The sequence below is a fragment of the Lynx rufus genome, unplaced genomic scaffold (genome assembly GCF_022079265.1).
Source record: "Lynx rufus isolate CCGP_SWC_20201006 ecotype Redwood Valley unplaced genomic scaffold, mLynRuf1.p SCAF_24, whole genome shotgun sequence".
Classification (NCBI taxonomy): Eukaryota; Metazoa; Chordata; class Mammalia; order Carnivora; family Felidae; genus Lynx; species Lynx rufus.
The window spans coordinates 6,804,286-6,811,984 of NW_025814839.1; the positions used below are offsets into that span (position 1 = coordinate 6,804,286).

At 50.8% G+C, this 7,699-nt stretch overlaps 1 non-coding gene across 1 annotated transcript; it reads right to left on the reverse strand.

Moving 5' to 3' along the window:
- Positions 1-5,906: 5,906 nt before the first annotated feature.
- TRNAR-UCG (transfer RNA arginine (anticodon UCG)) lies at positions 5,907-5,991 on the reverse strand. The gene has a single exon. It is a non-coding gene; the product is annotated as a tRNA-Arg (tRNA).
- Positions 5,992-7,699: the final 1,708 nt, after the last annotated feature.

The window sequence follows — 7,699 nt, forward strand, 5'->3', positions numbered from 1 at the left end:
ATGGCTTAGAGACAGCCGCTCAATGTCACGTCCCATGTACTTCCCTTAAGGCAGTTGCGGAGAGGTTTAGAAAAAACAGGTGCGGGGGAGAGAGAGGTAAGATCAAAACTCCCTAAATCCCTGCTGTGTCCCGGCCTCGGAGAGAGCCTCGCAGTCGTGGTGATTTTTAGCTCTGTCTGCACAGCAGCATCATCCAAGGAGATTTAAAACCGTACAGGACACCCAGGACCCAGACCCAGAGATTCTGAATCCATTGTTCTCGGCTCGGCTCGCTCCGACAAAGGTATGTTCCAGAAGTATCTCAGATGATTCTATTATGAGGCCAGAGTTAAGGATCAGCAGACTAACCAGGTCGATCTTTGCTGCAACTCTCCAAGGTCGACACTATCTGCACCTGCCTTTTAGGGATGATGAAACCAAGGCTCCGAATGACCAAGAAACCAGGCCAAGGCCACACACGGTGGAGCTGGGATGCATGCCCAGGGGCGTCCCGCTCCAAATTTGGTGCTTTTTCTACTGCCAAAGTGACCAAAGGGAGCTGGGCCCCTGGACACCTTCAGCCTCACTTGCTATGGCCCCCAGTCACGTAGGCCTGGTGATGATCGATGCCATCAGAGTCCAAGTGGCTCTTCCCAAACACTCCTCCCCAGAGGACTGAGCCTTGGGGACGCTCCCTTGCACAAGTCAGACTGGACTCCTGAAAACTGAAATAGCCACGGAGGCAGGGCTGGATCAAGAGGAGGAGAGTTCCCCTGTGTCTGGATTTCAGCCTGGTCTCTTTTCTGACCCCAGGGTTTGCCGGGACCTTTTCCAATATCCCCTTGCACTGTATTTCCAGACAACAAGGAAGCACACGGGTTCCTTCAGGGGGTTTCGGGCTCCCAAGGGGGGGGGGGAAGGGGCAATTCGGCCTTCTGTCTCTTTATTGCCTTAATTAGCTGTTTGGTGACCCGGCAGTCTCTTTGATGTACATCCAACGTCGGCCTGTGAAATATGGGGAAACGTCAGCCAGACTGTCAATACTGTCGTCCGTCAGGCTGATCCAGGCCGGGTGCTGACCTGCGGAGAGATGATTGAGCCACCTGTCCCCTCCCCCTGGCCACAGTGTTGGTGGCGTGTGGAACGTAGCCGGTGGCTGGAGGTAAGGTGACAGCGTCGAGGCCACGGGTCGGCCGACTTCAAACCAGGGGCCCAGGGCCGCAAACAGCAGGGAGAAAACAGAGGAAGCACAGTCCAAGTTAAACAAACTACAGAAAATCCAGAGGAAGACAAAAAGTCAACAAGTCAGGATAAGAGGAGGATCTTTGGGACACCCAGTGGGTGGTAAGGTTAACCCTGTCTGCACTGTTGGCTTCTGGGAACACCGAAATGTTCTCTGAATCATTGCAGTGATATGCAACACAGAGAGAAACCAAAACCATTCGGTTCTGGAGAACGAAAACATCAGTCTACGCTAATAATATGACTTGGAAATACATCAAAGGGGTTGTGGATGCACTAATAAAGGCATCCTTATGACAGTAAAGGAGGTGAGTCATTCATTTCCCACGTATTAATTGAGCATCTGTTATGTGCCATGGATTATTAGAGTTGCTGGAGACGTTGCAGCAAACAAAGCAGGGACACATCCTTGCTCTCATGGAACTTCCACAATAACGAAAACAGATTTTATTTTATTTTATTTTATTTTATTTATTTTTTTTTTAATTTTTTTTTTCAACATTTATTTATTTTTGGGACAGAGAGAGACAGAGCATGAACGGGGGAGGGCCAGAGAGAGAGGGAGACACAGAATCGGAAACAGGCTCCAGGCTCTGAGCCATCAGCCCAGAGCCCGACGCGGGGCTCGAACTCACGGACCGCGAGATCGTGACCTGGCTGAAGTCGGACGCTTAACCGACTGCGCCACCCAGGCGCCCCCGAAAACAGATTTTAAAAGAATAACGATGAAATTGTGTCGTGGGCTAAAATGTGCAATAAGGAAACCTAAAAAATAGACTTCAGGGGTTGGGAAGCGGTTTGTCACTTTAAACAGGGCTATAAAGAGAAGTTGTCTCTGAGAAGGCGACATTTGAATACAGTTCCAAAAGAGGTAAGAGAGCAAGAGACAGAGTAACACAAATACCTGTGGGAAGGGTGTTCTGGGCAGAGGGACAGCACGTGCAAAGGTCCTGAGGTGGGAGTACACATGGAACATCCGAGGAATTACACGGAGACTATTGAAAATGGAATGAACCGAAATGCAGGACAAGGTCTGTCAGAGATGACGTTAGAGAAATAACGCAAGCTAGGCTTTATGGAGCCATGCGGACCACGGAACAGCTTGTACCTTCCATTCTGAGGGAGACGGAGAGTTGTCGGAGGGTTTCGGCTGGGGGAGTGATACGCTGTGATCCCTGGGAGGATATGGGAGACCAGTTAGGAGGTCTCTAGGTGGGCTTCTCTGAAATGACATGGCTTGAAGTCCGTGTCTGTGTCTGTAATTACATTTGTATCTATACTTCTTTTTATATGCAAATACTGTATATACCTATATACGTAAGTGGATGGAGGGATGAAGGGATGGATGGGTGGATGGATGGCTAGCTAGCTAGCTAGATGATAGATAGTGGTTTCATATAGATAAGTATCTATATAATGTTATAAATATATATATTTACATATATACCCAAATGTGTGTGTGTGTGTATATATATATATATATACATATACACATATATATATATATACACATATATACATACACACACACACACACACATACATATATGGTATATTTATTTGGCTAATTGGAAAGAAGAGAAACAAAAGTTCCAACGAGTGAGGAGTTGGGAAAAAAGAGTCTTTAGGGAAGCATTTGGGCAGGCAAGGGAAGCGGAGACTGGGCCGGAGACACCCTTGGACAGCACCTTAAGGAGTTTGGACCTGATCTGTGAGTACCGAGGAACCATGGTAGGTGTGAGCGAACCAGCGTGAGTAGGCTGGTTTCAGAAGGATCCCTGACTGCAGAGCAGAAGAGATACGTAGGGACCACAGAAATGGCTTTGGGAGTCGTGCAGGTGGAGGCCCAGTAGCCTGGTCTAGAAGGCGGTGGTGAGGACGAAAACAAGTACGCAGCGTGGAGCTGGTAAGACAACGGTGGGCTGAAGTTATCCTGGTGGGAGTTTATGATATAGTCACATGTCCTCTTTGCAATGCCAGACCCCTCCAGCCCCTTCCCACCCTCTTCCGGAACCCCCTCTCCACTCACATGCTCCTCTCCACCTAGGAAGGCCTTCCCCGTGCCCCGTCTCCTTTTGTCTTCCTCTCTCCACTTGCTCCCCTTTCAAGACGGCTTCCATTTCCTCCTCTACGAAGCTTTACTTGACACCTTGATACTGGTTTCCTCCCTGATGTCACTGAGTCTGCTTAGATCCCACTTGTACACTTTAGCAATTTTTCTCAGGGCTGCCACACAAGGTTGTGCAGGCTGGGCACTGTGCGAACGGTCTGACCAGAGTGGCAAACAGGGGCTGAAAGCTATCAATATGCCAAACCTTGACTTCCCAGATGGGGCACCTTTTCACAGAAAGCATGGTGTAGGCTAGCCCTGAGGGCCACCCTGAATCTTAATTCTCCATCCACTTGTCAACCTCTCTCATTAGACTTGGATCATTTCTCCATTGTTGGCACTTAGTACAGTGTCTGAGTGTTTACTGAATGAATAAATCGGTGTATAGACGGACGGATAGAAGAAAAGGTGCTATTCTTCCCGCAGGATAAGCAACTCATCACAGAAAAATAATCAAGTGGCTCATTACAATCCTCTTGGAGCATCGTGTCAAGATAACCTCCATTCTGGGGCACCTGGGTGTCTCCGCCGGTTAAGCCTCGGACTCTTGATTTCAGCCTAGGTTCTCATGGTTTGCGAGATTGAGCCCCTCCTCGGGATTCTGTGCTTGGGATTCTCTCTCTCCCTGTCTCTCTGTGCCTCCCCCACTCGTGCACACAATCTCTCTCTCTCGAAAAATGAACTTTTTATTATTTTTTAAAAAAAGATATCACCATTCCTCCAAACCGGGGGAGGACAATTTTTTTCCCAAAAGGCCGGAGAGTACTCAGCTCTAATGTTGCGTACGAAGGCAGAGTGGTAGACCGTGAATCAATGAAGGGGCGTGGCTGCGTTCCACTAAAACTTTATTGGCAGAAACAGACAGCAGCTAGTTTGTCTCCCCCTGGTCTAGATGTCTGGCTCGCCAAGAAATTCTCCCCTCGATTTGTTGCTTCCCAACAGTGCCCTTTCACCTGGTAATGATAGATGATGATGATGGTGATGGTGATGATGTGATAAAAGTGGTCACTGCTAACATTTAGTCTGTGTCTGCCCCGGATCAGGCACTGGCCTAAGCCTCTTGTGCGTAGAATCTCAATTAGCTTCCACAGCCACCCCACAAGGTGCTGACGCTATCCTGTGTCATAGCACGGAGAAAAACGGAGGCACAAAGAGATAAGACAGCCCGGGGCACATAATTTTAACGGGCAAAGCAGGCGGTCTGGTCTGAGCACTGAGTCTGGGGCATCAACAACTCGACTCCACGTGTCAGAATAACCACGTTAGTAGTAAGAACAATAACAACAACCTTGGCTGCAGGCTTGCTCTGTTCCGAGCGCCCAAACACACGCGAAGGGCTTTGCGACGACCTCTCTGAATTTTCTTAACCACAAGGCAAGGTTAGCACCTCGCTGTGACAGCTACCCAGGGTGACACAGTCACAAGGTTGGATTCGTCCGTACCATCTGCCCCAGGCCCGTTGCTCGGGACTTTCCAGAAAATGGACCGTTTGACTCGATGGCCTTGTTCCCCTGACGCCTCGCTCCATCCTGAGTTTTTCCTTCCTGCAGGGGGCTGTGCCTTTGGACTCTCTGGGGGCCTTTTATCTTATCGGACCCTTTCCCCTGCTCACTTTGCTAGCTGTCACGTTTGTTATTCTAGGATAAACTTTCGGCCGATGTAGCACATACTTTGGGGTCAATGCCCTGTGTTATCCCCAGGATAGTTCAAATATTTGTGGCCTTGTCAACCTCCATCCCGCTGAACATGTGCGGTGGCGGAGTGGGAGGGGTGTTCCATGCCTGGAGACCAGTGTGGGCCAGCGCGTGGCAGGAGACCCTGCCTGGGAGGCCACTGAGAGCAGGTGGCAAACACGTAGGTTCTTCGCCCCGGGTTGGATGCGCGCAAACGTTAAGAAGAGAGAGAGAGGCGAGCATCGGCCGACCATCTCCTCTATGCCTGGTGCTTTCACACACGTTGAAATAAGTGATCTTCCAAATCCACCTGAAGGAAGGCATTCTTCATGACCATTTCATTGACAAGAACACTGAGGCCAAGAGAGCTTAGTGGCCACCACCAAAGGGATTCTTAATACTGTGCGTGCGTGTCTACACCGTATGCCGAGGCCTAGGAACCCCTTCTCAGAGTAGTGCTTCAGGACTCATGAAACAAAACTATGTAGGATTAGAGGCGCCTGGGTGGCTCAGTCAGTCGAGCATCTGACTTCGGGTCGAGTCATGATCTCACGGTTCGTGAGTTCGAGCCCCGCGTCGGGCTCTGTGCTGTCAGTGCAGAGCCCGCTTCAGATCCTCTGTCTCCCTCTTTGAGCCCCTCCCCCACTTGTGCTCTCTCCCCCCAAATATATTTTGAAAAATTCATAGGATTAGTAAGGAAACCAACCAGACTGAAATACAGTCATCAAGTAAGAAATTGGTGCAGTGTTATTTGTGCTTCTAAATCAATTTTTTTTTTAAAAAGTTTTCTAAATGTTTATTTTTGAGAGAGAGAGAGATGCAGAGTGTGAGTGGGAAAGGGGCAGAGAGAGAGGGAGACACAGAATCCGAAGCAGGCTCCGGGCTCCGAGCTGTCAGCACAGAGCCCGACGCGGGGCTCGAACCCACGAACCGCGAGATCATGACCTGAGCCGAAGTCAGATGCTCAACCGACTGAGCCACCCGGGCGCCCCCCCCCCCCGCCTTTTTAAAAATTTTTTTGCTAAATCAATTCTTGAAACGACAAGTCATAACAACCACGACGGCAGAGATGTCCTGTGACTAAGGAATTCGAAATTCTCTGTGACACCAGTGAGGTAGTAGGCCAGGATCTGTGATTTGTACCGGTGACAAGGTCGTGGGGACGGACGGTCCATCCTGCCATGCGTCTGTTGCCTGCCTTCGTCATGGAAAGAAATTGCACTTTGATGTTCGTGATAACGAAGATGTGATGTATTTTCTTCCCGATCAAGGTCACGGATGCCCTGAGTTGTATCCACGGAGCCCTTGGGGGTCTGGGGCCCCAGAGCGAGACCCTCTGAGCTGGGAGAAGCATGGCGGGCTGGGCCGGGCTCCAGAGATCCACACTCGCCACTGTGAGGTCCCCCCCGGCTCCTCACATCCTGTCCTCTGGCTTTGTCCCCAAGTGAACCAGTTAGCCTGACTGCTGGCTGGGAGGGCAGGGCGGCCTTTGAAGCCATGCCTCTCTTTGATGTGCACATTCCGTCAAGGCCCTTCCTCGAGTTGGGCAAATCTCCGTTGCCCCCCGCAAACCCTCCCTTCGTGAACATTCCCCCCCACCCCCCCGCCCCCGAAACAGTCCAAAGACCTCTCTCACACGGTTTCTGTTAGTTTTATGGTTTTTGTTTTTCCGACCCAGTAAACCGGCGGCCTGGGGGGGCTGGACTTTCAGACAGAACTTTAGACTTTGGAGACCGACGTCGTTTTCAGAGAAGTCTTCATTCCAGGCCGGGCTTAAGAAACAGAGTGGCTTCGCTTAAGGAAACCATACACACGATTCAAATATAGCGGCACGATGACCGAGCCACGAGGGTTCTCAGACGTACACGGGGTTGGATTGAAACTCCTTGCTCTGTGGCTCTGGGGAAGTCACACACACTTGCTGAACAGAGAAGAGAGAGAAACTGAGGCAGGCTCAGAAGGGGCACCGACTGGGTACCTGGCACTGTATTAGGCACTTACAGGTGTTTTCTCGAACCTTCCCAACAGCCCCCCAACAGCCCTACTTTCTCCCAATGAGAAACCTAAGGTCAGAGAAGTGATACGGCTTTTCCCAGGTCACACGGCATGAATGGCGGAACCCAGGCCTCGCTGAGCCTTAACGCTCCGCGGAAGCAAAGCCCCGGAGATCGCTCTGGGAAGGCAGGGGACTGTCCCTTCCAGGGCAGGACTCCAAATGGTCCCACTCCGCTCCTCCAGGATAAAAGTCAACATGGGCGGGGCATCTGGGTGGCTCAGCCCGTTAAGCAGCCGACTCCTGATTTCGGCTCAGGTCGTGATCTCACGGTTCGTGGTTCGAGCCCCACGTCCAGCTCTGTGCTGACAGTGCGGAGCCTGCTTGGGATTCTCTCTCTCTCTCTCTGTCTCTCTCTCTCTCAAAATAAAGAGATAAACTTAAAAACAAGTTTTTTGTGTTTTTTTTTAAAGTCAACATCGGCTACTCGCAAAGATGACACGAGGGAAGGGCTCCAGGATCTTAGAACAGGCTGAAGAAGGAGGGGCAGTGGGGGCCTAACCCATTGGAAGAGGCAGCTTTCTGCCGACCCAGCAGATGCTCCAGGGCTGGCTGGGCTGCAGGGATGACACAGGGTTGTGGCTTATGTCCACGCCGATGCGGAGGCTGCAAGACGAGACAGCCGTTGCCCGGGATGTGCTC